The sequence below is a fragment of the Rhamphochromis sp. 'chilingali' genome (assembly GCF_963969265.1).
Source record: "Rhamphochromis sp. 'chilingali' genome assembly, chromosome: 4".
Classification (NCBI taxonomy): Eukaryota; Metazoa; Chordata; class Actinopteri; order Cichliformes; family Cichlidae; genus Rhamphochromis; species Rhamphochromis sp. 'chilingali'.
This window is the reverse complement of record NC_137948.1, coordinates 4695120-4703187: the sequence shown is the minus strand read 5'-3', so window position 1 is coordinate 4703187 and position 8068 is coordinate 4695120.

The following is an 8068-nucleotide window of genomic DNA, read 5'->3' as shown; positions in this document are numbered from 1 at the left end:
ATTTATATAGCGCTTTTCAAGGCACCCAAAGTGCTTTACAATGCCACTATTCATTCACTCTCGCATTCACACACTGGTGGAGGCAAGCTACGGTTGTAGCCACAGCTGTCCTATAAAGAGCTGAGTGTGTGAAAACACTGAAAGTTACATTTTTGTCTTGTTTCGTCCAGGCCCTCTAGTGGCCGGGGGCATTTGGTATTGAAAATATGCTTTGACTGTATGCGGTTAAATTTGAAACGTAATCAATGAAAACTGACTGCCTCAACATAAAAAAAAATAATTAAAATTAAATGTAAAATTTAAAAGAAAAACTGTAACTGAAGTTTGAGAGTGTTTATAATGTGTGTGCTGTCTTTTAGAACTATAATCAACCTTTAACCTGACACTAGTTTAAAAGTAAAAGGGGTCCATTTAATTTTTAGCCTTTATTTAAAAGGCTATTTACATTATGTGATAAGAGGCAGTAATCTCAGGTTTATCACTGTGCAGTTGCAAGAACACTTTTTTTTATTAACATTTGAACAACAAGGGCACTGATCTGGACTCAGTGACAACAGAGAGTCTCAGTCAAGGTTGCTCTGTATACGTTAACACCGTTCTTGGCCATAAAAACCCTGAAAACCACGAATACTGATCACAACAGGATTTGAAGTTAAACATTAACAGTAAAATTAATCTTTGCTGGTGCTGAAGTATTCTTAAAGCACAACAAAAGAAGTATTTCACAAAGCAGCATGTCTGTACAACTCCTCAAAATGTTGGCAAAAATGATGAGTGCTGCAGGAAGTGCTTGTTCTGTTTACAACTCGAGCCAAAAACAGCTATAACATTTGCAAATAATAAAGATAAACGGGTAAATGTGTAAATACTGTATACTTAAGTATACAATAAGTTATTAATATTTAAGATGAATTTACAGTCACAAAATCAGAAAGTATTTAGATTCATCTGTGGAAGTCACAGTGTTTGTCTTCATCTGGTGGTCGATTGATTTACTGCAGAACAGTTTACCTTTTACCTTAACAAGAAACATGTGGTACAGACAGCAGCGGTTTTTGATATGGACATTGGCCAGCGCTGCGTCGTGGTGGGTCGCATCATGGGCATCGGCAAAAAAAAGTTGCTCGCACCCATGCTGCCCGACATCATGCCAGCACATTTTGGGGATTGCATGGGCACCGATCGGAGCGGGGCGGCCGGGGGTTCTCTGGCTGGCTGAACAGGTGTTGTGCCAAAAAGTGATTGTCTGCCAAAAACTGATTTCCGGTATTTGCCAAAAACTGACTGCTTGTATTTAAACTGCTATAAATAACTTGTTGGTCTATAATATGTGAAACATATGTCAAATGTATCCCTCGTGAATGATATCACGTCATCTTCAAATCAAATCAATTTATTTATATAGCACTTTTCACAGGATAAAAACCACAAAGTGCTTCACAGTAATATAAAACAGAAATACATAAAATACATTACAATTCAAAGCTTTAAAAGTCAGTACCAAGATTTTAAAATGAATTCTAAAATGTACTGGAAGCCAGTGTAATGAGCGTAACACTGGTGTAATGTGCTCTCTTTTTCATGTCTTAGTTAAAAGCCTTGCAGTAGCATTCTGGACTAACTGGAGACGGTCAAGATTCCTTTTGCTCAAACAAAGAAAAAGACTGTTAAAATAATCTAAGCGAGATGAAATAAAAGCATGAATAACCATTTCTAACTCAGATTTAGACAGCAAAGTTCGCAGTTTGGAGGTGTTTCTTAGCTGAAAAAGGCAATTCCTAATCAACTGGCGAGAGGGTTGTTCTAGGGACATGGCAGAATCAAAGATCACACCAAGGTACCTGAGGCTCAGGTGAACAGATGAGCCAAGAGAACCAAGATGCTGCTTGATTAGAGATATCTGGTTGTCGGGGGCAATAATTAATGTTTCTGACTTCTCAGAGTTCAACTGTAAGTAGTTGTCACCAAGCCACTGTTCAACGGAAGCTAAACATTTAATTAAAGAGGACAGTTTATGGACTTCCATTGGCTTAAAAGAGCAATAGAGCTGAATATAATCAGCATAGAAATGATAACACACCTCAGGGAACTGCCTATATAAGTCCTAGAGGTAACATGTACAAAAGAAAAAAGAATAGGACCCAGAACTGAACCCTGCGGTACCCCACATGTCAGATCCTTAGAATGTGACATAAACCGATTTGCAAAAACACTAAAAGATCTGTTGGAGAGGTACGACCGAAACCACTCCAGAGCCAGACCGGACACACCGACTATGTCCCGGAGCCTGTTAATCAGGATGGTATGGTCAATGGTGTCAAAGGCAGATGTCAAGTCCAACAAAACCATGACCGAGGATGTTCCAGAGTCAGCTCACTAGAGACTTTAAGTAACGCGGTTTCTGTTGAGTGACTTTTACGGAAACCTGACTGAAATTTGTCATAAATTTCGTGTTTTTTTTTTTTTTTAAAGTGGTAAATTGATCTGCAACTACTTTTTCCAGAATTTTCGATAATAATGGAAGGTTTGAGATAGGCCTATAATTCTTAAACTGAGTTGGATCCAAACTGCTCTTTTTTAATATCGGCTCAACAACAGCATGCTTACAGAACCTAGGGACCACACCTGTTAAAAGAGAGGCATTGCATATCTCTACTACAGAGGGGCAATCTTGAGCAACTGACAACATTCCTGTAACAAGGTAGAAGCCGCAATCAGTTTTTGGCAGTGACTTTTATGTATCCTTTAATTATGCAGTTAAAAAAAAATATTTTTGACTTTAAAAATGTATCTTTTAAGAGTAATCTAGCCAAGAGGACAGCTGAAATTGCAACAAATGCAAAAATAGTTGTGTAAACATAAATTAAATGGACAAAAGGGAGCTGATTGATTATAATGTAAGTACAATAACACAGTCACAAAGATACTTGAGAAACAGGTAATTTTTTAAATTTTATATATCACCCCTTTGTAATACCTGATCACCAAAGTCTGTTTAGCATCATACGTAACGATATTACACATAAAAAACACACGGAAACATTGGAAATCAGTTTTTGGCAGGCAATCAGTTTTTGGCACAACACTGGCATCTAATAACCAGCTCGCAAAATAAAACTAAATAAAAACAAACCAACAAACAAGGGCTGTCAACTTTAAAGCCGTCATCACATTTAATGCGATTAGAAATTTTTAATGCAATTAATCCATTTTGAGCGCAGAATGACTAAAAATCCCTTAAATGTCTCTGTCAACGCATTTTAGGCAGTTTTTCCATTACGCATTAATGTGACAGCTCGACAACAAACACAAAAACTGAAGTTATCATGATATAGACTTATCATTTGCACCGATGTGTTTTCTAAATTCTATCACACACATATGCCCTCGGTGCGCCTGCTTGCATGCTGAAGCCTCACAACCTGTCTAAAGTGGAGGGGCCGAGCTGCTTTCAAATAGTGCACATTTCCTTCATAATATTGTCAATCCAAGCCCATTATTTATTATTTTCCTGAGTTACGTGAAAAAAAAACTTTATACAAGGTGTAGTTGTATTAGTCTATGTTGTGGGGTTGTGTTTAGTGGTTGAGAGGAGGCGGTAAAGAATACATGTTCACATTGGCACTGTGTGACTGTTACAGTGTTGATACTGGAGTGCAAAATTACTGATGGAAGATGAACAAGAAAAGGTCAAAGCCATCAGCCATCAATAGATGAAGTGTGTTCGCGCGCACTCATCTAATGTCAGCTTTATTATCTAGAACCCGAGAATTCAAACTGTAGACAGACTTTCGTCGTGAAGAAGTTTCAGCGGTTAATCAATACTTGGAAATAATTTGAAAAACGTGCAGTTTGCAATTGTGCTAAACGGTAAAGACATGACAGAATTTAGTGAAGTGAACAGAAGGAAATCTGTGGAAATCATTTCGTTGCTCCAACCGGATAAGGTAAAAAAAAACAAAAAGCGAAGGAAACAAAACAAAGTTGAGCATTTAGCACTTTTGGATAAATGACTTTTATTCCTGATCAAATAAGCTTCAGTACATTGCTATATAAAATGTCAAATTGTTAATATACTGTATATCAGTATACACTGGATACAGGATACTGGATACAGGATAACCACTGCTCATCTACCATCACAATGAACACCGGTGTACCACAAGGCTGTGTGATGAGCCCTTTCCTCTACTCCCTCTTCACCCACGACTGCAGACCTGCTGATGGTTCCAACACCATCATTAAGTTTGCAGATGACACCACGGTGATTGGCCTCATCAGTGACAACGATGAGGCCGCCTACAGGGAGGAGGTGGATCGTCTGGCTGAGTGGTGCGACACAAACAACCTGCTGCTTAACACCGAGAAGACCAAGGAGCTCATCGTGGACTACAGGAGGAATGCTGACCCACATCCACCCATCCACATTAAGGGGACGGCTGTGGAGCGTGTGAGCAGCTTCAAGTTCCTGGGAGTCCACATCTCCGAGGATCTCACCTGGACGACCAACTGCTCCAAGCTGGTCAAGAAGGCTCACCAGCGCCTCTTCTTCTTGAGGACTCTGAGGAAGAACCACCTGTCCTCAGACATCCTGGTGAACTTCTATCGTTGCACCATCGAGAGCATCCTGACCAACTGTATAACAGTCTGGTACGGGAACTGCTCTGCCTCGGACCGGAAGGCGTTGCAGAGGGTCGTGAAAACTGCCCAGCGCATCGCCGGAGCACCACTTCCTGCCATAAAAGATATCTACAGGAAGCGGTGTCTGAAAAGGGCTGGGAAAATCATCAAAGACCCCAGTCACCCATCACATGGACTCTTCACCCTCCTGCCCTCTGGGAGGCGCCACAGGAGCCTCCGGACTAAGACCACCAGGTACCGGAACAGCTTCTTCCCCACAGCTGTCAGACTCCTGAACTCTGCCTCCTGACATCTGACCCACGTTAACACATGGACTGAACATACACACACCCACAATGGACAACCGTACCCTCAAACACACAATAATAACATGGACTGAACCACCACTCACAGCCACCAGCACTTTATATACCTCTGTAGAAACTATCTACACCCTCACTTATCTTAACTGCTCTACTGTATAGCTCTGTGTAAATAATCATTCTGTACATTCAATAATCTTTAATCCTACAACTGTTTACAACTTGCATAGTTCCCATTTCTGTATAGCTGTATATCTCAGATTTCTGTAAAGTTATTTATTTCATATTCTGTATAGTTTTTCATATTTATATCCTGTTCATAGCCTGTACATAGCTTGTACTCACTACAGCCTGTACATACTTAGTTATAGAATATTCACAACATACTTCATACCGTGTACATTATAACATACCATAATAGACCCATTTCTGTAATATACTTACATATCTATACTATTGCTAATATATATTGTAATATACCTATATCACTAAAGCACTTCTGGATGGATGCAAACTGCATTTCGTTGCCCTGTACCTGTGCATGTGCAATGACAATAAAGTTGAATTCTATTCTATTCTATTCTATTCTATTCTATTCTATATTGTTAGTGTGACATATCACACATATATTTTTGTCTTATCAGTTGTTGGATTTCATTAGTGAACTGCAGTGCAAAGCATTTAACAGTGACGATTTTAAAATCCCATTGCAGAACATTTTGTTATTGTGTCAAAGATTTCTAAAAACCTGACTGCCTTTTCTTTCTAGATGTTGGAATTGGATTGCAGGCATTTGAAATTGCCTCTTCTGACGCTGGAAAATCTTGGAAAAATCATCACCCCCTATGTGAAAGATGTTTCAGAGGAGTAAGTCACACATTTAAAGCCATCAAGCTTACAAGCAGCAAAAATGATCACTAATACACACATATACTCTGGTTAAATGTTTGTTTTCTCAACTATTTATCTTTTTTTCATCTTTTAGTCAGTGGGCGTCCTTAGCCGATGGTGACCCTGGATCAAAAGCTGTCATTCTGTTGTCCAACATGTGCCATGCGATTATAGAAGAAATTAGCGCCTTGGTCCTGGAGGTTGTAGAACCTCAGGTTCTTGCCAAGGGGCACAATCATGCATGTGGAGATAAGGTAAGTTTGCAGGATGGCTGCAGCTGCTGCAGAGTAACAGAAAATAATATTCAAGCCAGCTTCAGAAACACCCTTCATCACTGTTTTGGTGAAGCCCTGTCCACGGCACAAGGTAAGTCCCACAACTTGGATATATTAGTAAAGCTGTTTCAGCAGAAATTACTAAAAGAGTCAACACGTCGCTGGCTCGTATCACAGGGCCAGCTCCTACCCCACAAACCCATGACTCAGTGACAGGTATGAGCATTATACAAATGGTGTATAATGTGACTGAGAGTTTTAAATGCATCTTGAATGTCAGCAGAAAAATCACAGACAAGGCATCTGACAGCATGACATGCTCAGACTCTAACTGTAAGCAGACCTGCTGTCTAGATGTGGAGGAGGAGGAAGATGCAGAAATCCCACAAATAAGTGACTGTTCCTTAGAGAATTCATTGTGCACGGATAATCTGAGTCCTCCTCCAACTCCAGAGCTCCCTAAGTATTCAGAAACATTTGTCCCTTCAGCATTGATTTTAGCCTACCAGGAGAATTCTTCACCAAGTCTGGATGCTGTTAATTTCACAATTATTCTGTTTGTTGTTAATTAAAAAAGTAAATAATAATCTAACAGTTATAGCAGTATTGTGCAAAAGTCTTGAACTACCCCATTTTTTAATAGCAACATAAACACACATACATAGTTACAATGCTATTATGATACATTGTGAGACACCATTGTGATCTGACATTCCATCCTATACTATGACATTGTCTTTGGTGCTCAGCTGAACTGTCAATGGTACACGATTGAGGAATTTATATAAAAATATTTGCATATAACTCATAAATGTTGGCACTCACAGTGGCCTAGGCATTGTTTAGTTAAAGTTTCATCTAGATTGGGTCACTTGTCTTGGAGGAAATAGGGAACATACAAACATATAAGGCTAAAATATGTTTTGAGACTACAGACAGAATTTTTGGGTCGAGAATTGCTTTAAAAGCTTTTTTAATAGTAAAAGACGACATGGTTTAGTCAAACAGTTTTGTAAGGATTATAACTAAACACTAGATGGAGACAAACACAAACTGAACTTCATGCCAGACACTGGTTTTATTAAAGTAAATGAAATTTAATACCGCGAAACTTCACATTTATTTGTTAACTAAAACACGGTTTAATTAGTGTCTAAACAACCTTAAAGTTTTGCAATGAGTTTTGGAAAAGAAGACAGCAAGATGAACATTATGAACAATATTTATGCTAATAAGATATAATGTACTTTATGTAACTGCCACTGAAGGATGTCAGAGAGGAATACCTCAGGATCTTCCAAACTCCAGGGATGCGTGCCAAAGCTCTGATGAAGATGATGGTATGACAGAGTTCAGACAGCAGTTCTGATAATAAGAATGTCTAATACACGTCTTCCTGCAGACAATGTTCCCTCTCACTTTTCATATGTCTGAGCAAACACACAAACTCCCTGAGCGGTTGATGGACCTGATGGGCCTGGGTCAGGGCTCATGCATTGTTCTTGGGTTTAATGAATATTATAATTTCTATCTGACTATGTGGATTGTTTATTGTTGTTGTTGGTGTGATCTGCTCCTGGTCCCTTGTTTCCCTGTCTCTGTGTTTGGGTGTGTGTGTTGCGGTGTGTGAGTTTTGCTGCCATACCAGGCCTGGAGAGTCTTCAGCCTTTGAGCCAGACACACCTGGTGTAATCAGCCACCTGTTGCCGATCGTCAAGGAAACACTACTCAAGAGAGGATCGGAGAGGCAGCCAGCGCGGGATTGTTAAACTAGGAACATAGTCAGTGCTCCTGCTCACAGTTACTGTGGTCGCTGAACTTCTCCTGTTGGAATGGTTAAAGTGTTTTTGTCGGCCGGTGGATGGGACGGTACTCACTGTGGACTCTCTCGTTTCCAGGTGGATTGTGGAAACGTTCTGACTTGTATTATGAGTATGAGCCAGTGTGTGAAGCTCCTGC